The sequence below is a fragment of the Callithrix jacchus genome, chromosome 2, assembly GCF_049354715.1.
Source record: "Callithrix jacchus isolate 240 chromosome 2, calJac240_pri, whole genome shotgun sequence".
Taxonomy (NCBI): domain Eukaryota; kingdom Metazoa; phylum Chordata; class Mammalia; order Primates; family Cebidae; genus Callithrix; species Callithrix jacchus.
This window is the reverse complement of record NC_133503.1, coordinates 149,399,060-149,422,461: the sequence shown is the minus strand read 5'-3', so window position 1 is coordinate 149,422,461 and position 23,402 is coordinate 149,399,060. Positions and strand designations below refer to the sequence as shown.

At 39.9% G+C, this 23,402-nt stretch overlaps 1 protein-coding gene across 5 annotated transcripts in view; it reads right to left on the bottom strand.

The window, feature by feature from the left end:
- PDE4D (phosphodiesterase 4D) overlaps positions 1–23,402 on the bottom strand; it is a 1,594,380-nt gene that overhangs the window by 1,456,064 nt on the left and 114,914 nt on the right. For 2 of the 5 annotated variants that reach the window (XM_078365478.1, XM_078365480.1), the window contains exon 1: positions 9,362–21,804. The exons of the other annotated variants lie outside the window; for them this stretch is intronic. The gene's annotated coding sequence lies outside the window, so the exon portion shown is untranslated. Of the gene's footprint in view, positions 1–9,361; positions 21,805–23,402 lie in introns of those variants that run through there. 5 annotated transcript variants of the gene reach the window in all.

Sequence of the window (23,402 nt, the reverse complement as noted above, 5' to 3'; positions counted from 1 at the left end):
ACTCCTCTAGCTCTTTCAATTTTGATGATAGGGTGTCAATTTTAGATCTTTTCTTGCTTCTCATGTGGGCGTTTATTGCTATAAAGTTTCCTCTAGACATTGCTTTAAATGTGTCCCAGAGATTCTAGTACATTGTGTCTTCGTTCTCACTGGTTTTGAAGAATATCTTTATTTCTGCCTTCATTTCATTGTTTATCCAGTCAACTTTTAGACCAACATCATCCTGATAGCAAAATCCGGCAGAGACTCAACAAAAAAAGAAAACTTCAGGCCAAAATCCGTGATGAACATAGATGCAAAAATCTTCAATAAAATACTGGCAAATCAATTGCAACAGCACATCAAAAAGCTTATCCCTCATGATCAAGTAGGCTTCATCCCAGGGATGCAAGGCTGGTTCAACATACACGAGTCTATAAATGTAATCCACCACATAAACAGAACCAAAGATAAAAACCACATGATTATCTCAAGAGATGCAGAGAAGGCCTTTGACAAAATTCAACAGCCCTTTATGCTAAAAACTCTCAATAAACTAGGTATCAGTGGAACATACCTCAAAATAATAAAAGCTATTTACAACAAACTGCCAGCCAATATCATGGGCAACTGAATGGGCAAAAATTGGAAGCATTCCTTTTGAAATCTGGCACTAGACAAGGATGCCCTCTCTCACCCTCCTATTCGATATAGTATTGGAAATTATAGCCAGAAAAATCTGGCAAGAAAAAGAAATAAAGGATATTCAATTAGGAAAGCCAAATTGTCTCTATTTGCAGACCACATGATTGTATATTTAGAAGACCCTATCATCTCAGCCCAAAAATCTCCTGAAACTGGTAAGCAACTTCAGCAAAGTCTCAGGATACAAAATCAATGTGCAAAACTCACAAGCATTCCTATACACCAATAACACACTTAAAGAGAGCCAAATCAAGAATGAACTGCCATTCACAATTGCTACAAAGAGAAGAAAATACCTAGGAATACAACTAACAAAGGATGTAAAGGACCTCTTTAAGGAGAACTACAAACCACTGCTCAGTGAAATAAGAGAGGACACAAACAGATGGAGAAACATTCCATGCTCATGGTTAGGAAGAAGCAATATCATGAAAATGGCCCTACTGCCCAAAGTAATATATAGATTCAATGCTATCCCCATCAAGCTACCAATGAACTTCTTCAGAGAACTGGAAAAAAAAAAAACCTTAATCTTCATATGGAACCAAAAGAGAGCCCACATAGCCAAGTCAATTCTAAGCAAAAAGAACAAAGCTGGAGGCATCATGCTACCTGACTTCAGACTATACTACAAGGCTACAGTAGTCAAAACAGCATGGTACTGGTACCAAAACAGAGATATAGACCAATGGAACAGAACAGAGGCCTCGGAGGCAACACCACACATCTACAACTATCTGATCTTTGACAAACCCGTCAAAAACAAGCAAAAGGGAAAAGATTCCCTGTTTAATAAATGGGGTTGGGAAAACTGGCTAGCAGTGTGCAGAAAGCAGAAACTGAATCCCTTGCTGACACCTTACACTAAAATTAACTCCAGATGGATTAAAGACTTAAACATAAGACCTAACATGATAAAAACCTTAGAAGAAAACCTAGCCAAAACCATTCAGGACATAGGCATAGGCATAGGCAAGGACTTCATGACTGAAACACCAAAAGCCATGGCAACAAAAGCCAAAATAGACAAATGGGATCTAATTAAACTCCAGAGCTTCTGCACAACAAAAGAAACAATCATTAGAGTGAACCAGCAACCAACAGAATTGGAAAAAATTTTTGCATTCTACCCATCTGACAAAGGACTTATATCCGAAATCTACAAAGAACTAAAACAGATTTACAAGAAAAGAAACAAACAAACAAACCCATTCAAAAGTAGGCAAAGGATATGAACCAACACTTCAAAAGAAGACATATTTGAGGCCAACAAACATATGAAAAAATGCTCATCATCACTGGTCATTAGGAAAATGCAAATCAAAACTACGTTGAGATACCATGTCATGCCAGTTAGAATAGCGATCATTAAAAAATCTGGAGACCACAGATGCTAGAGAGGATGTGGAGAAATAGGAACACTTTTACACTGTTGGTGGGAGTGTAAATTAGTTCAACCATTGTGGAGGACAGTGTCACGATTCCTCAAGGATCTAGAAATAGAAATCCATTTGATCCAGCAACCCCATTAGTGGGCATATTATATATCCAAATGATTATAAATTGTTCTAAGGACACATGCACATGTATGTTCATTGTAGCACTGATAACAACAGCAAAGACTTGGAACCACCCCAAATGCCCATTGATGATAGTCTGGACAGGGAAAATGTGGGACATATACACCATGGAATACTATGCAGCCGTAAAAACCCTGAGTTTGTGTCCTTCGCAGGGAATGGATGAACCTGGAGACCATCTCAGCAAACTGACACCAGAACAGAGAATCAAGCACCACATGTTCTTACCCATAGGCAGGTGTTGAACAGTGAGAACACATGGACACAGGAGGGGAGCATCACACACTGAGGTCTGTTGGGGGGAACTAGGGGTGGGACAGTGGGTGGTAGGGAGTTGGGGAGGGATAACCTGGGGAGACATGCCAGATATAGGTGATGAGGTGGAGGCAGGAAACCACACTGCCATGTATGTACCTATGCAACAATCCTGCATGTTCTGCACATGTACCCCAGAACCTAAAATGCAATTATATATATATATATATATATATATATATATATATATATATTTTTTTTTTTTTTTTTTTTTTTTTTAAGGAAAAAGGACCAGGTGCAGTAGCTCACACCTGTAATTCCAGCACTTTGGGAGGCTGAGGTGGGCAGATCACATGCTGGTTCGAGACCAGCATGGCCAACATGGTGAAACCCTGTTTCTACTAAAAACACAAAAATTAACTGGGCATGGTGGCCTGCGCCTGTAATCCCAACTACTCAGGAGGCTGAGGCAAAAGAATTGCTTGAACCCAGGGGATGGAGTTGGCAGTGAGCCAAGATTGCACCACTGCACTCCAGCCTGGGTGACAGAGCAATGACTCCATCTCAAAAAAAGAAAATAAAAAGAAAGAAAGAAAAGAAAAAAGCAGTTTGTCACTGACAACATGCACAGTGGTTTCATTTGTTTTAAAGCTATTATGCCAAATTTGACTGAGCATTTACTTCCCACACTGAAGCATCTACACGGCAGCAATAAAGGTCCCACACTCACAGTTACCCTGCCTTGGGCGACCAAAGCCCTGTTCCATGCCTTTCTGCTCCTATTTTGCCGGCTAATAGGCAATATTCCCTATTGGCACTGAATTTTGAACAGACTCTTGTGGTGCAGTTTTTAAAACTGTAACAGGTGGTGGGGAGGGCGGGGGGAAAGTGGGAAACATTAAAACCATTCAACCAAAGAGCTCATTTTGGCTATTTGCTGCATTGCCAGGAACTAGTTTTAATTTTTAGGAATATTTTCATGAAATAGAGCAAGTATAGCTGATCCAATTACTTTCTCCATTCTTATTTCCAGTATGTTTTTAGACTCAAGAGTTACTTTCTCCGGTAATAGAGGTGCTGCCCCAAAATAAATAAAACTTGAGTGGTCAAAAAGGGCATGGTCCACAGGTCCATTCTTGGGAAGTGCAAAGCAGCTCTGAGGACCCAATCTTGTGAAGCTGTCCTCACCACAGACATCCAAAGGATGCAGAGCAGCTAGATGACTGGGTGGCCCAGCACTTGAAACTTTCTAGAAAGCAGAACCAAAATAGCATTTTTCTATGCCTGCCCTACAATAATTTCCATGCATATGGTCTCTGTGGGGCATGCAGGTCTTTTGTAGGAAGTCTTTTAGTGAACGAAAACCAAGAAGAAAAGCCCTACTACGCAGTGCTTTAATGAGATTAGAAAAAGACACTTCTTTCTCCTCATCCCATCTCAGGACTTGCCTTGTGAGCAAAGCATGGAATGGATTTCAGCCTCCCTTCACCTCCTTGGCCTGACTTCTCACTGTCATTGAATGGCACCTGGATTTCTTTGGAACACAGGGAATACTCATTCTTGCATTCATTGATTACATGTTTCAGCCCTGACTGTGGGTAATGTACCTAAGCTCTGTGGAGAATTCAAAGGAGAATGAAATGGTAACTTTTTTCAAAACAGCATCCTTAATCTCAGTGAATGTATGAGCAAGGGTATAAGGTGCTACGATAAAATGTTCCTAATGTGGGTTAATTTCATGGTTTCACTGGTGTATGTGGTCTCACTGGCGTTTCATGGGTGATTGAGCTTAAAAACGAGCTTGCATGACTAATCGAGAGGAGACCATATTACAGCAGTTATAGAGAAGATAAATGGTTTGTCAACAATGAACTTTGAAGATACGAACTTAGTGATGGTCAACAGGATAGATTAGAGTATCCCAGCTGGCCTCTCTAGTTCCAGCCTCCTTAGACATGCTAGAAATCATTACTACATAGTGGCCTATCTGTTTCCAGCCTCCTTAGATAGTATAATGACCATTAATACAGAGTTCAGCTAGGAAGTTGATAGATCATATTACTGCTCAAACATTCACCACCACCACTCCAAGGGAATAGTATACATCCCTAATTCAATAACCTCAGGCCTGGCAGCATCACTTACTTTAGACAATAAAATGGGAATAGACAGAATATGCACCACTTTCAAGCAAAATTTTAAGAGCCATTGTATGGTTCCATAATGTGCTATTTTCTTTTTGCCACAATATCCCAGATCAGGGCTGTTCCTTCAGTCGGGGTCCCAGATTGGTAATACTTTGCAGCAGAGCTGCAGTCAACTCAGAATAAACAAACAGCAGCATCAAGAAATACTCTCTTGTTTTAGCAAGTGACATTGATTTGGGGATTGTTTTTTAGTGCAGCATAACATCTTAAGTTCACCGACACGGGAAGCTAATGCACCATGAAGGTGAAAACAATAAGGTCTTAGGTTAAACAGAAGAAGTGATATTGGATAGAAAAGGGCAGAGATAATAAAAACCACCACAACAAGAAGAAATCAACATCACTCAGTATTTATGTGTCCAGCATTATGTTAACTGTATCTCAGTTGTCTCAGAGGCAGAACTCAAACACATATCTAACACCACAGTATGTGCTTTGAATTTTCCCAGCAACCAGTAAAGCTTGGTGATTTTATGTGTATGCACAGGAAGATTAACTCGGCAAATCTGGGTTGCTCAAACCCTGCACATTCCCAAGAAAACCTCTCTTCAAGACTGAACTTAGGCCAGCTCCTGAAAGGAAGCCTTGAGCCCTCAGTATATTCTGCCTGTCAAGAGTGTTGTATGCCTGAGACCTTGGGCCATGTGGTACAAGTTGATCAGACAGTTCATGCTAGCAATGTGATGCATGATGGGTGCTGTTCCTTCTTTAGGGAGCTGAAGTCTGAGTAGCTGAGGTAAGTCATGCAGGTGCTGCAAGACTATGTGACTGTCCTCCATTAAAAACATCAAAGCTTGGCCAGATATCTGTAATCCCAGCTCTTTGGGAGGCCGAGGCAGGTGGATCATGAGGTCAGAAGTTCAAGACCAGACTGGCCAACATGGTGAAACCCTGTCTCTACTAAAAAATACAAAAATTAGTTGGGTGTGGTGGCTCATGCTTGTAATCACAGCTACTTGGGAGGCTGAGGTAGGAGAACTGCTTGAACCAGGACCCAGGAGACGGAGGTTGCAGTGAGTTGAGATCACGCCACTGTACTCCAGCCTGGGCAACAGAGTGAGACTCCATCTCAAAAAAAAAAAAAAGAAAAGAAAACATAAAGCTCAAGTGTGTTTCCCTGGTTGACAACACTTTGCACATGTCACACATTATTGCTTGCAGAATTAAGTGCATCTGTGCAATTCTACTGGAAAAAAAACTTTTAGAAGCTTGCACCTGATTTCTCCTGGACTTTGCCCCCCATATATCTTTTGCTTTTCTGATTTTAATCTGTATTCTTTCACTATAGTAAAACATAATTGTGACTATAACACCTTTTCTGAGTTCCATGCATCCTTTTAGCAATCCTGAGGCTAGGCTTAGGAACCTTTGATACAGTAGTGTACATGAGACAGGTTAATGTCAAAGATGACACCAAATTTCCAAGCCCAGGTGATTCAAAAAATGGTAGTTCAGTGAACAGACAGGGGAAAGTCAGGAGGAACTGGTGAGTTGGGAGGGTGGGTAAAGAAGGAAGCCAAGGAAGCAAGTGGAGGATGGAAGGTAAGACTGGAAGCTGACATTCAGTTTGACTTCCATAACCAGGTAGGAACATCCAATGGGCAATAGAAAATGTACAACTGGAGTCTGTGAGGAAAATCCAGAATGGGAATATACTTAATGGTTAAAACCATGAGAATGAATAAGGGTACTGAGGAAAAGATTAGAGAAAAAAACAGCAAGGAGTTGAACACAAACTGTGGAGGATGAACTTGGCTGCCTACATATGAAAAAACAATGAGAAGGAAAACAAATCTTACCTATTTTCAATTCATCATGATACATTCTATTTAATTTTACACACATTTATATTAAGCTAGTTACACTACAGACTTTTCACAGAAAATACTTGCTAAAGAGTTTTTTATTAATAATAATAACATTTAAAAATCAGCCTGGGCACAGCGGCTCACGCCTGTAATCCCAGCTCTTTGGGAGACCGAGGCGGGCAGATCATAAATAAGGTCAGGAGTTCGAGACCAGCCTGACCAACATGGTGAAACCCCATCTTTATTAAAAATGCAAAAATTATCCAGGCGTAGTGGCACATGCCTGTAATCCTACCTACTCAGGAAGCTGAGGCAGGAGAATTTCTTGAACCCAGGAAGCAGAAGTTGCAGTGAGCCGAGATCACACCACTGCACTCCACCCTGGGTGACAGAGCGAGACTCCATCTCAAAATACACACACATACACACACACACACACACACACACACATTTCTATTTATTTCCTTCCTGAATTTTCATTTTAAGAGCATTTAAAAGTTTGTCTCATGAACAAAATTTTCAGATGTAATTATGATAGGCATTGGAAAAAATATATATTTATATATGAAATAGTTTGGAATTATTTCCAAATAAACTAGGGCAAACAAAAGCCCCAGTCATTCCTGAAGCTACCTCATGTATCTGTGTGGCTGTCACCAGGTCTATTTTTATATGCTTATTTATAATTTTAGCTACCCAAAAATTGGGGTCAAAAGAAAGATAACAATAAAGCCTGTCAAGGTCCTGCGGGGTTTCATTTCACTTAACACATTTCTATTTTCCTGCATTTTCTTTAAATGGCAAACAAAGCTGGACACCAAGAGCATAGACTCAACTCAAGCCATTCACTTTTATTTCTGCTTCCCCCAGGTGTGATTTTTAAAAATACTCTCAGTTGCTTCTAGACTTTTCTTCTTCTATGGAAGAACATATTTGATCATTTCAGAAACTCCTTTAAATAATGTTGCTGTCAAAATGAGTTTCTGGCTCACTTCCCCCATTTCACCAGGAAAGGTAGGCCCCGTGTTTATGACCTCATGTACTTCTTATTAAAGTTTTAGAAAACACTGGTTCTGCCTTCACTTTTCCTTTTCATTTTCTTAGCCCTACACTTTTGTGCAAGAGAATACACATTTATGGCTATCTTTCAAAGAGATTTATGAATTGGTTCTAGGGCTGTATATGAGACAGTGAGCACTAGGGAAGTCAGTTCTACAGCCAGCTGCACCCTGCTACACTTCTTTTGATGAAGAGTTCCAGTCTGTCATCTTAGGGTCAAGTTGTTGAGAAAGTCATCAAAGTGTAACATTCAAACTAGTGTCTCAAAAGCTCCCCCATGTGTGCACATGAAAAATAACTCATCAAGGGAAAGGTGTACTGGAGTACATGCAGAATAAGAACAGGGACCAATTTTCAGATCTAAAAAATGTGCTGAGATACAACAAAACACCACATTATATAATTATTATTTTATGTACATGTGTCATATTTAAAATCTAAAAAAATAAGTGGGCTGTTCTGTACAGATCATAATGTTAGCAAATGAAATGAATGCACTAAAAACAATTATTTTTCTGTAAAACGTATGAAAAAACAGGGCAAAAAAATGAAAAACTTGGAATTCTTCTAACCATTAGTATGTTCAAAAGATAAAAGATAAATCATCTGAATATAAGTAACTGATTTACATGTTTTAGCCCAAGAAATGAATTATATGAAAATAAACCGACCAAAACATTAGTTGTACTTTCCAGAAAGCATTTGCCTAATGGAAATGCTTTCCATTTCCCCTTTTGCCCATTTATCTTTCCCTTAGGGGAAAAAACACTACAGCTAAAATTACTGTGTAAATCAGCTACTTCCAAGCAAAAGGTACACTTCCCAGAATATTAAAACGATGGCTGGCTTGAAAGATGTTCTATTCTAATCTCCCTCTTTTATAGGTGAAGTATGTGACCTCAGATAGGTGAATGGACTTGTCCTGGTCCAGAGACTTGGCAGAAAATTTGAGAACTATAAAACCTAATCTATTTTATAGTTCAACCATCATTACATAGTATAATATTCTGCCTCCTAGTTTTTAATAATAGTAACAAATTATAATTAGAAAAAATACTAACAAATATTTCTAATGCTAAAATGTACTAAGCATTTACTCTGTGCCCGGCATACCTTTAAATACATTATATAAATTAACTCATTTGGTGCTAAGAATTAACCTCAGGAAAAAGTTGTATTCTTTCTGTTCTACAGATGAGGAAATCAAGGCACAGAGTAGCTAAGTACCTGCCCATAGAGCTTAAAGAGTAAGTGTTGGAGCTACTATACTAGCTAAGCAGTCTAACTCTGCAGACCAGACTCTTAGCCACAAATAACTAAGTAGCATAAAGAAAGTAGAACTGTTATTCAGAATTCAAAGGGGCCTCAGCTATGGGATTAAACCTTACCCTTTAGCACCACAAAATTGAAACCTGTGATAATTCAAGCAGAAATAGGGACCAACATAAAACTAAAAAATAGCAAATAGCTTAAAAGAAAAACCCTTACCTAATTAGTGGAACAAACTTGAAGCTTTCCAAGTACCCAATTTCATACAAATCACATAAATATAGGGCGGCATTTTTCAGTATACTAACTCAAATCATGCTTACCTATAATTAGAAATTATTCTTATCCATTCATTAAAGCAATCCCTCTTCTAGGCAATTATTGGTTAGCCCATTTTTCAAGTAATAAAACTGAATGTCTTAAGTGGAGGAAATCTCTACTACTTTTCTAATTGATCCAAATTAGTATGAACTTCTTAACTACAACAATGACCACTCACCTTCCAAATCCAATAGGAGCACTAAGTCTGATCTGGACAACCCTTCTGCAGCCTTTGACTCTGTTTGCTCCCTCCCTCCTCCTGACACTGTTCCCTCTCTTGGCTTCTATGACATCACTCCCCTGGCCCTTGCCTGGTCCTGCAGATCACTCCTTCTCTGTAGCAAGTTCCTCCTCATACATTTGATTGTTAAAGGTTTGTTTTACTTGGGTTCTTCCTACTCCCTATCCCCATGCTCAGCTTGAGTGACCATGGCCACAACCACATCTTCCACTACTACTTAGGGGCTGATGCTCAGCTTTCAAACTGGGGTCTCCCAACTAGTTCTCTTCTCTAATGCCCGCCCTGTCCATGGTAACACCTCAAATTCAGCATAATCAAATCCAAATCCCATATATTTCACCAAAACTCCTGTTCCCCTTCTTGTATTCCTTATTTTACTTAATGGATTCCACCAGTCAATGAACCCAAACCTTGAATCATTGAAAAGTCCTTCCCTCTCTCCCAGAATACATCCAGCTCAGTCATCATTGCAATGAACTGTACTTTCGAAATTGCATCAGAGTCTTCCACTCTCATTTGCATTCTCATGAAAATCACCCAGAGTCCACCCTCATTGCCACTGTTCCTCCGCAAGCCAGAAACCTGTCCCAGATTGGCTTCCACCGGAAGTAAAGCCCGAGCTAAGAATTTAAGCACAAGTAGTTTTTTGAGAAGGGATCCCAGGAAGCAAAATGTAGGAGGGTATGGGAGAATGGCAAGTATGGGAAGGAAGCCAATACTGGTGTGTGAAAGACCAGTCAACTGCTGTGAGCGAGACTCAATGTCACCGGGAACCTCAAAGATATACAAACCCTGTTGCAGATTCATCCTCACCAGGGGTGAAGAATCTGAGCTATTTATTCATCATTGTCTGAGCGCTCCTCGCAAGGATGTTAACTCCTGGTACTCTGGCCCTGCCTCATTACAGTCTTGCAAACTTGTAGTCTCTGAGACTTCCAGCTGTTGTCTTGTGTAGGAACAGTAACTGCCAAGGGAATATGAGAGGGCCACTGGCAACACTGACGCAAAATCCTTACAAGGCTCTCATAAAATCCAAGTGCCTCTGGTACAGCCTGCAAGTCATTCCATGACCTGTGCCCTGCTTTCTTCTCCAGCATCATTTCCCAGTCTTTCCGGGCTAACGTTTGGGTGCTCTAATCCTATCAACCTACCAACGATCCCCAAGGCCATAATCTATCCCCACCTCTGTGTTTTCTATTTACTAACCCCCCTTGTCAGAATGTCCACCTCTTTCTCTCAATCCTATTTCCATCTACCTGGAATATCCCAACTTTTTAGAAAGATAGAGCTCTCAGATCTCTTTCTCTCTCAAGCCTTCCCTCAATTCCTTGTACCCCCGTTGAGCACTTCCACCTGTGCCACTGCCCTGCCTTCTGTTTCTCTCAACAAATTGCACCGTAGTTATTTGTCCACATGGCTAGTTATTTACCACATAGGCTGCCAGAGCGTGAATTCCCAACAAGCAAAGACTCTGCATACTTTGTCTCTGTTTCCCCAGCACCAAGTCCAATGCAAAAAAGAAAATTAATAGTAATTCCTGAAAGACTTATATATTATAGAAAATAAATAATAAACCTTTAATTAAAATGGTAAACAACACCTAGACTAAAGAAACTTTGGAAAAAATATAGTAATTTTCCCTTTAGTTTATGCTTAAAAAAAAACTGACTAGGAATTTTACTTTCTCTTCCTATGAGCTATAAATCAATTTAGTTCACTCTGCTTCAGCATCTTAAGCTGGCTGTGTGCTTCTTTATTGTCACTGATTTCCTTAAAGGGAAACTAAATGCTTAAGAGATCCTAATAAATCCTCATGGATTTAATACACTCATGGATATTTTTGACCACGTTTCAACCTCTGTAACTCAGTGTCTTCCATGTGCCTGAGAGTGAGATACCTTCACATTGAACCCAATTAGATACTCCTAAAAGGAAGAAACGCGTGTTGTAATTACCCTTCTAAGACTCTTTCCAGGCCCCTCCAGATCACTGGCTTCTGTTCCTCTGCAGGGGGGTTCTGCCAGCTCCAGCGCTGATGGGCAGAAAGCCAGTGCTACATGGGCAGGGGCAGCCCTGCACATGAACTTTCACTGGATCAATCACAAGTAATGTATTTATATGCAAATGTACTCAAACCTGAATAATGATTAAATTCAGATTCTGGGAACTTCTTGGAGACGAAAAAGAGTGAAAAGGAGAAAGGGGTAATGAATCGTATATCTAAAGGTTTCTAGTTCAAAACTGACTTGACGTACATTGATGTGAGAGCTAAACATATGGTAGGTATCTTTGATCTGGGATCTTGTGACACAGTTTGTGCTTGGCATCTGCTGTTTCAGAGTCTGCGATGCATTCATCACTGTCACCATGTCTGATAGAAACTAAATTGCCTTCAGTCTATGCAGACATGATTGCTGCTTTTACCTTCCTGCCCCTTTTTATCCTTATAGTTTCACAATGTGAAAGAAAAACAACCACAGTGAATCAGGTTTTACCATTGGGTGTTACCACTCGTCACCTGTGTTTTGGATTTGTCCTGGCCAACAATGGGATTCTTTCATCTGAGATGATAAAAATCTACCAATACAGTACAAGGTGATCTGCTACAGCAGAAAGCAAAGAAAGAAATTTGGAACATCCTGCTCATAAGTCAGGTCTGCAGTCCATGTTTTATTTCACATTTGCAGACCCACTGCAGGCAGCCAAGGAATGGCTATTTAAAATGTTTTGCTGACCTCATAAGAAACAATGTAAATAGACTTTCTATCCCAATGACGCCAATGTTAGAGCCAGTGTCCATGTTCTTTTCTATTTTGTTAGACTTTTGTGTGTATTGTTAATTCCTTCTGCTCACGGGCAGTGTTCTGTTTTGGTATAAACTGATATCAATCTTTGCATGCTACTGTTTCTTCTAATTCCCCTACATTGAATGTAAAACTAAGGATATTTAAGACCAGCCTGGCCAACACGGTGAAACCCCATCTCTACTAAATACAAAACTTAGCTGGGCATGGTAGTGGGCACCTGTAATCCAAGCTTACTTGGGAGACTGAGGCAGGAGAATCACTTAAACCCAGGAGGCAGAAGTTGCAGTGAGTCAGGATCATGCCACTGCACTACAGCCTGGGCAACAGAGCGATACTCCTTCTCAAATATTAAAAAAAAAAAAAAAGAAAGAAAACTAAGGACAACAGAGGGTAAAAGTTAACATGGGTGACAGGGGTGGGGTGTCTGTACTGATCTCTTTTCACTCCTACACTCTTTGGTACTTTTCCCCTGGGCACCTTGTTCCAGGGTTGTTTTATGGACAAAATCTTGCCCTTACAGGTTTGGGCTTCTATGTCAGAAGTGTTTATCCCCTGTTCTCACACCACTGCAACAATAGTCATGAACACAGAAGAAGACTTCTGCTACTCAAGGTATGGAGTTTTTCCCCCACATACCAAGCAGTGGACACCAGCTGGGTGTCCTCTAGTTCAATTCTGCCACTGTCTACCTGGAGATAGCATCAGATCCCATAGGTTGAGGGATCAGCCCCAGGATGCTTTTACCTGCAGACATCAGTCACAAGTCTGGTGTTTTGACCAACCAGCTTCAAGTTGGGGTTTCCATGACCCCCTCTTTGGGTTCGATTAACTGGAATTAGAAGTAGCTCACAGAACTCAGGGGAACACTTTTACCCTTACCAGTTTATTATAAAGTATATTACAAAAGATACAGATGTGCAGGGTGAGATATGAGGGAAAGGGCACGAGCTTCTGTGTCCTTCCTGGATACACAATCCTCCAGGAACCTTCACGCGTTCAGCTCTCTGGAAGCTCCACAAACCCAATCCTCTTGGATTTTTACTGAAGCTTCATTACACAGACATGATTGACAGCCATGTAGAAATGTCACTGGACAACAAGTGCATTATCTAAACCCATCGATGCCTATCACAAAGACTTTTCTTGGCCTCTCTATGTAGCATTCCTTCCTCTTGGATATAGAGCAGGACTCTTTCTGGAATGGGGTATTATTTTGTTTTGTTTTATATTTCTTCTAAAAAAAAAAAACAACAAATGGGATACATGTGTAGAATATGCAGGTTTGTTACATAGGTATACACGTGCCATGTTGGTTTGCTATGCCTATTGATCCATCCTCTAAGTCCCCTCCCCTCACTGTGTGTGTTGTTCCCCTTTCTGTGTCCATGTGTTCTCAATGTTCAGCTCCCACTTATGAGTGAGGACATGGAGTGCTTGGTTTTCTGTTCCTCTGTTAGTTTGCTGAGAATGATCGCTTCCAGCTTCATCCATGTGCCTGCAAAGAACATGATCTGGAATGAGGTTATTTTGACTGACATTCAGATTAGAGTCCTGCCTTGGGCTGGTGAAAGGAGGACAAGAGAAAGTTACAAAGATTTCGTTTCCTGAGGCCTCAAGTGCCCCAACATTATAACAAGTACTGTGGTAGTTGGAAGCCAGGTACCATGGATGAAAACCAACATCTCTATCATAACACCACAGAAACCTAATCAAGCAATCCCCTATGCATAACAACAGCTAAAAATTCAACAAATACTCATTGTGTACTTCCTAAGGGCAAGTTATGACTTTTCTAAACATATTCACTTCCTTTTTCTTTTTCTAAATTTCAACATTCCTTTGAGGAAAGAAAGGACACGTGTTGTCTTGTTTTGTTTTGTTTTGTTTTGTTTTGTTTTGTTTTTGAGATGGAGTTTCACTCTTGTTACTCAGGCTGGAGTGCAATGGCATGATCTCGGCTCACCACAACCTCCGCCTCCTGGGTTCAGGCAATTCTCCTGCCTCAGCCTCCTGAGTAGCTGGGATTACAGGCATGCGCCACCATGCCCAGCTAATTTTTTGTATCTTTAGTAGAGACGGGGTTTCACCATTTTGACCAGGATGGTCTCGATCTCCTGACCTTGTGATCCACCTTTCGCTCTTGTTACCCAGGCTGGAGTGCAATGGCGCAATCTCAGCTCACCGCAACCTCTGCCTCCTGGGTTCAGGCGATTCTCCTGCCTCAGCCTCCTGAGTAGCTGGGATTACAGGCACGTGCCACCATACCCAGCTAATTTTTTGTATTTTTAGTAGAGACGGGGTTTCACCATATGACCAGGATGGTCTCGATCTCTTGACCTCGTCATCCACCTGCCTCAGCCTCCCAAAGTGCTGGGATTGCAGGCTTGAGCCACCATGCCCAGCCGAAAGGACACGTTTTTCATCTATATTTTACTATCCAAGAAATTGTGATATAGAGAGGTTTTACACTTTATCTACAATCAAAGAGCAAGTCTATGAAAAGATTGGAATAAAACACAAGTCTAACAACAGAAAGTCCAGTGTCCTCTCTCCCTCTTACTTCCCTGAGCTTACACCAAATTACACTTTATAACAAACAGTAGTGAAGAGAGATTCTGAGCACAGAGGTTCTCAGCTTGGAGTCTATGCCCATGGATGGATGTAGAAGGTATTGAGACTCTTGAAACTGTATTCAAAAGGTTGGTTTATGTGCATTTTTCTAAAAAGAGTATAAAAAACTCTAAATGGTTAAAAGATTTTAATCATGATTTATATTTTATATACTTGAATAACAAAGCATCCTCAATATTGCATGAAACCTGATATTTCTCCTTCCTGGTCACCTAAAATGCACCACGTTATAATTGTTCACATATAACAAGCTACCTTAAAACTTAGTAGCTGAAAATAACAACAGTGATTTCACTTTATCACAAATCTACAGTTTGGAGAGGGCTCAGAAGGCACAGATCATCTCTGTGCCTTGTAATGTCAGCTGGGATTGCTTGACCAGCTGAAGGATCTGCTTCCAAGGTGGCTCTCACACATGGCTGACTGCAGGTCCCTCTCTATATGGTCCTTTCTGTGGGCTAGGTGAAGCTTCTTCACAGCATGGTGGCTGGGTTCCAGGAGTGAGCCTCTCAGCAAACAGAAAGTAGAAGCAACCCATTTCTGAAGATCTGTGCCTAAACTGACACCTCTACCCCATCCTATTGATCAAGCAGTCACAAGAGGATACAAGGGGAAGAGACACGGACCCCACTTCTTGATGGAAGGAGTGTCAAAGGATTTTGAGGCCATATTTCAAAGTTGCCTATCCCTCTGGAGGCATCTTATTTCTTTCTTTGGTTTACTCCATTACTATTCTCTCTCTCTTTCATAGATCTTTGCTGTATGAGAAACCAAACTCTGGCATCCCTCCTATTTCCCATTTCCCAAGGCAAATGTACACCTGGAACAGCCTTTTGCTGCCAACTGGTCGGCCCTTCTACCTACATCTGCCTCCTTCTTAGCTCTGTGTGTCCGACCCTCGCAACTTCCTCCCTTCCTCCCCTGATGGAGTCACATGAAGTGCTTAATACAGCCTGCTTGTTTAAAGAAATGCTAGCCAATAGTTTTGGGGGGATAGTGGTGGTGACTTCTGTCTAGAAGCAGAAAGATCAAAGTTACTCTGCAGTATTACATTAAATACATGACATATGAATCAGGAAAAAGACGCCAACCTTTGCCAACAGCACTTTGTGACCTGCTGGTTGAGTTTAGAGCAACCCCAATTCTGCCTGTTCCAGTCACTAACCAAACTCCTTACCCTTTCAAAAGTAAAAGGTATTCAACATTTAAGGAAATGCCAACCAGGGCTTACATTGTTTGCATCACTTTCTCCCATTCTCCTCATTAATTAAAATGACTGATCCATAAAATTGGTTATCAGCACAGAAACACTCTGGCACTCTCTGCCTCCAGCTCCCTTAGGCTGCCCTTTGGAAATGGTCTGCTTTTTCTCTGCAGTAGAAATAGTACATTTTTTATAAAAAGAACCACCAGCGGAGGAGAAGAGCTCCAAGGCTCAGCCAGAGGGGGGCTATAAGCTACTATTCAAAAGATCAACCTGGCACCCTGGAAGTTTTACCTACATTATCACCTATTCACCATCTCCCATCCCTCCTATACCAGGAACCCTCTATCCTCAGAGCCTTTGCATTTCCTTTGCTTGAGTCAGAAAGCCACTGGCTGTTTCCTCTTTCCTGAAAGAAGTCCTCAGGTCTTATTTACATACCACCTTCTCTGTGAACCTGCCCTAGAAGCCTCATCTAAAATTTACAAATCTAATAAACACATGCAAATACAGGTGCACACACACACACACACACACACACTGCTTCCTATTACTGTACTGCTACCTCCTTACAATTTTCTCATCACTTATCGCCATCTAATATATGATGCATTTTACTTATTTATTTTCTTTCCCCTTCTACAATGATAGCTTCATGAAGGCAAGATTCTGTATGTATTGTTTACCATTTGGCCTAGAACAGAAACTGGTATCAAGTAGATGTACAATAAATGTTCATTAAAAATTATTGAATAAACTATTGATCTAACGTATAACGTTCCCACATGGTGATAGCAGCGGGCTACCGGTCACACTGTCTGCTCTGAAGGTAGAGAGCCATAAATCAGGCTCTAACAGCCACCCCGGAGATTAGTTTCCTACTGCTACTTTAACAAGTTACCGCTAGTGGCATAAAACAACAAAAGTTTGTCATCACATTGTTCCTACAGAAGTCCTATGAGCCTCAGTGGGCTAAAAACAAGAGGTTCATAGGGCTGAGTTTCTTTCTGGAGGCTCTAGGGGAAAATCTGTTTCCTTGCCTTCTCCAGCTCTGGAGGTCATCCACATTCTGTGCCTTGTGACCCTTTCTTCCACTTTTAAAGAATGCAATGTCCGGAATCCCTGTGACTACTGCCCCTTAGTTTCCTGAGTCACAACACTCTCTCTTTTCCTTCCTACCTCTTAAAATATTAAATTGGGCCCACCAGGATAATCTCCCCATTTTAAGATCATCTGATTAGTAATCTTAATTCCAGCCACATTCTTAATTCTCCTTCATCCTATAACTGACATATTCAAAGATTCCAGAGATGAGAACATAAACCTCTTTGGGGGCCATTATTCTGCCCATGTCATCCTCTTGAGCAACCTAAGAAGTGATAAGGCCTCTCTCATCAGTGCAATAGCTGTGATATTCCATAGTTAGTTCTAACACTTGGTCCTTACATTAGTCCTCGTTGAGGTATGGAAAACATTTCTCCGGATTGAAAGGCAGAAGACATTTCATTTCAGATCCTTCCGAGACTGGTGTTTTTATAACCTGGGATGACTAACTCAATCCCAATTACTAAGACTCCTTATTTTCAACAGAAAAGTAGAATTAATAAAACCTGTTGACAGGACTACTATAAAAATGAATTGTGGAGAAATATTTTCATAGAACTTTCATACTCCACACAGTGTAAGGAATCATTGTGTAATAGAGATCTCTAGCACTAAGGATACTCTGAATTTGTACTGATGGTTTTTATTGCTTTGTTGCTCAAAAGAAATTATACAATTATCACCTGCAAGTTTGAACAAATTACAAACTGAAATTGGCAATGTCACACACAGTCCAAATCCTGTATTTCCATTACAGGGTTTACTGATGACAATATTGTACAGACAATCCAATAGTGAATAGGAATTTTGTTTTTTCTAGTAGAAGTTTTTTCACTTATTTGTCCACAAAAAACAACACTGAGAAATAGGTAAGCCTCACTTTTATTTGGTAGTGTGAGAAACAATCACTATAGTTAATTGTATATTTCCTTCTCGGCTCCTGAAGGAAGAGAAACATGCCTCATTCACTTTTGTAACTCTGGTGCCCAGAATCTTGCCTAGCAGAGATATCCAATAAAAATTTGTTGAACTAATGAATAAACTAATAAGCCAATGTTGAATTAGAGATACACATTAGAAAACTGTCCATTCTGCTGATACATAGCTATAATTCCATCTTCATTTTCCCGTCTCTTGTTAATCCCACCCTGAAATTCCCAATATCAGGTGGAAAGCGGCCTTTGACTGGCCTCTGGAAAGTCATTTTTAAAAAATTTTAAGCAAAATTTATTTAAATGGGTAATGTTATACTCCAGTTCATACTTCCAGTTACCATTCTCACGATCAAACATTTCTTCCTAAAGTTCCCCTAAGAAGAATACCACAGGGAAACTTCTTATTCAAGTAAAAGAAGTGAAGATATGCAACACATTTACCTGGGTTCTTCCCCTAAGGAGAAGAACTCTTTTATGAAGAACTCCCTATTGCTTCTACAGGGAGCCAGGAAAGATTTCCTTCAGGCTGAAAAATATGCCTAGTAAACAAAGATCTGATGGTGAAACTTCAAGTCTCTGATGGACCTTTTTTGAAGGAAAGCTCATATCACAGGGGTCAGTCGATGATACACCATCAGATATGTTCCAATAAATCAAGTGCTTACACCAATTTCAGAACCTGCTTTTGCAAGCCTGAAGACATAACCAATTTAAACCTCCATAAGGCGGATGTGTCACGCATTGGAACAACTTCATAGGAAAACAGTGAGAGCTGGACCCTTGCTGATTCCACCCTGCCTGATTAGCCAAGAGAGGAGCCAACAGAATCTTTAAGGATTGCACATTTGTGTCCAGTACTTGAGGTGGGACACTAAGGGGATAAGAGGAAATATGTTTCTTTTTTCCTTTTCTCCCTCTTGAAGCTGCAAGATTTATGAAGAAAAACCTGCAAGTTTTATGAACAAGATCTCTATAAATAGCCCACTACAAAAAAAACCACTAACAATTTAAACAAGAAGTGCAGGGAATAAGATATGTCTGCGTTGCATTTTCACTTAAATACTCTTCAATTTAAAATATAAAGGGAAAGAGGACTTGGGAATATGAATTTTGTCAGCAAAAAAAAAAAAAATTGAAATTCAACAACCAATTCCACGATAATCATTTTGCCACACTCACAGCAAATATCTCTGGATTCACCCAAACTTAATCCTGCAAAGGTAGCATTTAAAACTCTTTCCACTTTATGTACACACTGAACACTGGGGTGGCCTGAGCAAGTAGTAAACTCTTGGTGGTTATCAATGACTAGTCCATTTTCCTTTGCCAACATACAATAGATTCTGGTGTGGAAGAAAATAGTTTCACAGTAAAATAAGAATTTAACTCTCTTAGGGCACTAATCTAGGTGTTGAAAAAGAGGCTTCATTAACTGTTTTCCTGAATTATAGTTCAATTATCTACAGATTTACCTAAATTTTTTAAACCTATATATATTTTCTACTAATATAACCTCTTATTTTTTGCAGCTTAAGTGCTCAATTAACTCCAATTAGCAAAAGAGGAAATATGTTTCAGTCATCTAGATTTTTGTCAATGTTATTTATATGAATTCAAATCTATATTCACCCCAAAATTTCAACAAAACTCACCTTTGTCAAGTAGGTCTTTCCTATACTTTTAACATGAAAACTCTAAAATATGCATGCAAACTAACACACACAAAGAATTTTTTGGCACAAATGCCAATTTTTCCTACACAAGGTCATCGTTAATGAACTGGTTTCAAATACATGTAAAAAGACTGGAGAACAATACATTTAAATTATAGTCATAGCTCTTGCCTCTTCTTTTAAAATTTTCTCTCCATAACTTGGATTTGTAGCACTAAAATGGGAATAATAAGGCTCACTGTTAATTAATTTTAAAGTTAATTTAGGAATTGTGGTTTTATGAAGAACTTTGAACTCAATGTTTTACATGTTGAAAAAAAGTAGACATTTCAATTGCCTATCGATTTATCTATATTTTCTGAATCCATGTGTATTTTCCACTAATAGAACCTCTTACTGCAGTTTTAAGAGCTAAATAGAATAATCAACAAAAGCTAAGTTTCATCATCTAGAGTTTTATCCTGTTTTATTGACTTCAACTCAAATCTGTGATCTCCAAAATTTTCCTTAGTAAACTCAGGTAGTCACTCAGTACAAATGAAGTAAAGACTTCCAGTTACCAGATATTAATTACAATTTATAACTTGTCTATTTACATATGTTTAAGATCTTTTCCTCGGGATGGAGCAGCAGTAATGACATTACTTTGGCAGAGCTCACGAATCTACATCAATATCCTCTCATCAGGGGTTTTCCACATCTTGCTCCAGTGCAAACATTTTCTTGATGACAAGAACCAAAACTCAGCAACCCAAGGAATTGTTGCAGAGAAATGTTAGCTGTCTCACATCTTCACCTTCATGGCAGTTCCAAGAGATGATGCATAAAGCTATATCTAACAATCCTAAACTGACTACCCAAACATAGATTTTCTTCAAATGGCTCCATCTTAATGTACAGGTGCAGTAGGATTCTCCTAAACCAAATCCTATTCAACAAAAAGGTGATGCTGAAGTTGCATGCAATCCCCCTGAGTTGCAAAATAATGTACCAGAAGAAATCTGACAGCCTCCATCTGCTGAATAACTTGTTGAAAACCAATCAACCAAAGACCACTAATTACTCTGAGGTCTTTTTAAAATGTGAGGTTTTTTTTTTTTAATTTTTGGAAACTTTACTGCTATTATTTAAGATGGCCCATTCAACAACAATGGTTCATAATTAGATCTATTTATTTTGACAGTCCATAGCTCCTGATAAAAGGCCATCTGCAACATTTTCAAATTAAGGATTTTTCCTACAAAGAACATTATTATTAACAATGTGAAATATTGAGGCTTTGGAAGGGAAGTGTAATCAAAGACTACAACATAAAATTCCATTATCACAGTGTCTGGTTTTGCCTCTCTGCTTTTTCAATTTAAAGAGGAAGAACTAGAAGTAAATGTAATAAGTAGTGAGGCAGAAAGGATGAGGGAAGGGAATTGCTGAGTTAGCCTGCACACATCTCAACAGCAAAGATTATGCCTTTTTTTCTCTTTCTTTTTCAAAATAGAATCCATAGTCTACATTGTGTTCTGTTAATAAAGAGTGCTAAGATAGAAAAAAAAAAAGCAAACAAGCCAAACACCCCTTCTGAACTCCTCCCTGCTCTGCATCTCTCTACCTTGCTTAGATGCACATTCCATGAGTTGTTTCAGCCCCCTCCCCAATATCACACCCCTTAAGCCTGCCCATTACCACCACCAGGGGACCATGTAGAGTGATCCAGGTTGTTTACCATGCAAAAGCACTCGGCTCAAGCAGGCATGTGAGAGCTGAACCCAGCCCACAGTTACAAAGAGAGTCAGCTACTAGTGCCCTGCTGCAACAGCTTCCTTGGTTGCTCTGTGGGCTTCTCTGAGAATAACAAAGCTGTGTGCCCTGGTACAGAGCTACATCCATCCAAAGTGGGGGCACTGATCTTTTCTGTTTTGCATAAAATAATGGCTTTATCCACTGCGCATGTTCCCAAATTTTCACACTCACCCTTCCCACAAAGGAGCAGATACGTTAAAATAGACAATCCTGGGAGTTTATTCTTAGACCACATTTTCCAGATGGAGGAGTCTAATGAGAGGAGTAAAAATAAGAAAAGTCTCCCGTGTCTTCCTTTATGAAGTCAGGAAGGTGAAATGGGTTAAGCTGCTGCCACTTGGGAAAGACCCCGCCACATATTTCTCTTTGGCTTCGTCCCTTACTGTGGGTCTTCCTCTCATGGGACTAGAAAGCAAGTCAAACCAGGGATTACCCCATCTGAGAAGACCTGGCCCCTCTCTCTCTCTCTGGTTCTATATTAACTTTTAACTCCTTTTTTTTTCTTCTTAAAGACAGGGTCTTGCTCTGTTGCCAAGGCTAGAGTACAGTCATGTGCTCATAGCTCACTGCAGCCTCAAACTCCTGGGCTCAAGGGATCCTGCCGCAGCCTCATGAGTAGGTGGGACTTCAGGCGAAAGCCACCATACCAGGTTTGACTCCTATTCAAGGCTGGAGATTTTGCCCCCAGATGGAGAAGACACAGAGTGGTACTCATGCCAGCTTGGCTTTATACAATGGGTAGGCTTACTTCTGCTGACTTGCTGGCAGACTTATCCTGGGCAGGCCTTCCCTTTCCTTGAAAATTAGAGTCTTCAGCATCCAAATTCAGACACAGAACTCAAGGTAGGTTGGGAATAACACAGAAACAAAGTGGAACACTAGGTCATTCTGACTCTTAGCCCATTTTCTGGCCTAACAGAAGAAATTCTTCCCGTGGTCCAGTATAAATTTTTAGGATCCCACATTCACTACTGGCACTCATAGTATTTTTAAATGTGCATTTCCCTTAAAATTAAAACTGTAAGGAGCTATCACCTCACATCTGTTAAAACAGCTATCACCAAAAGACAAAAGACAGCAAGTGTTAGCAAGAATATGGTAAAAAAAAAAGGGAACATTTGCACACTGTTCATGAGAATGTAAATTAGTGCAGCCATTATGGGAAGCAATATGGAGGTTTCTCAAAAAATTAAAAATAGAGCAATCATACGATCCAGGAATCCCACGACTAGGTAAATTTCTAAAGGAAATGAAATCATTTAGAAGAGATAGCTGCACACCCATGTTCATTGCAGCATTATTCACAATAGCCAAGATATGGAATCAACCTAAGTTTCCATCAGTGGGTGAATGGTAAAGAAAATATGGTGTATATACACAATGGAATCCTATTCAGCCTTAAAAGAAGGAAATCCTGTCATTTATAACAACATGAATGAACCTGGAGGACATCATATTAAGTGAAATGAGCCAAGCACAGAAAGACAAACATTATACCACAAGATCTCACTTATACATGAAATTTTTAAGAGTCAAACCCACAAAAGCAGAGAGTAGAATGGTGTTTACTGGGGGCTAGGTGCAGAGAGTTGTAGGTTGGAGAGAGATGTTGGTCAAAGGATGGGAAACTTCAGTTAGCAAGGAGAAATAAGTTCAAGAGGTCTATTATACAATGTGGCGACTACAGTTAAGAACAATGTATTATGTACTGGAAAATCATGAGTAGATCTGTACTCTCATCCTGTGTACTATTCTGCCTGAGCTCTCATGTTGGAATACCATCAGATAAAATAATTCCTTATAATATAATTTAATCACAATATAGGC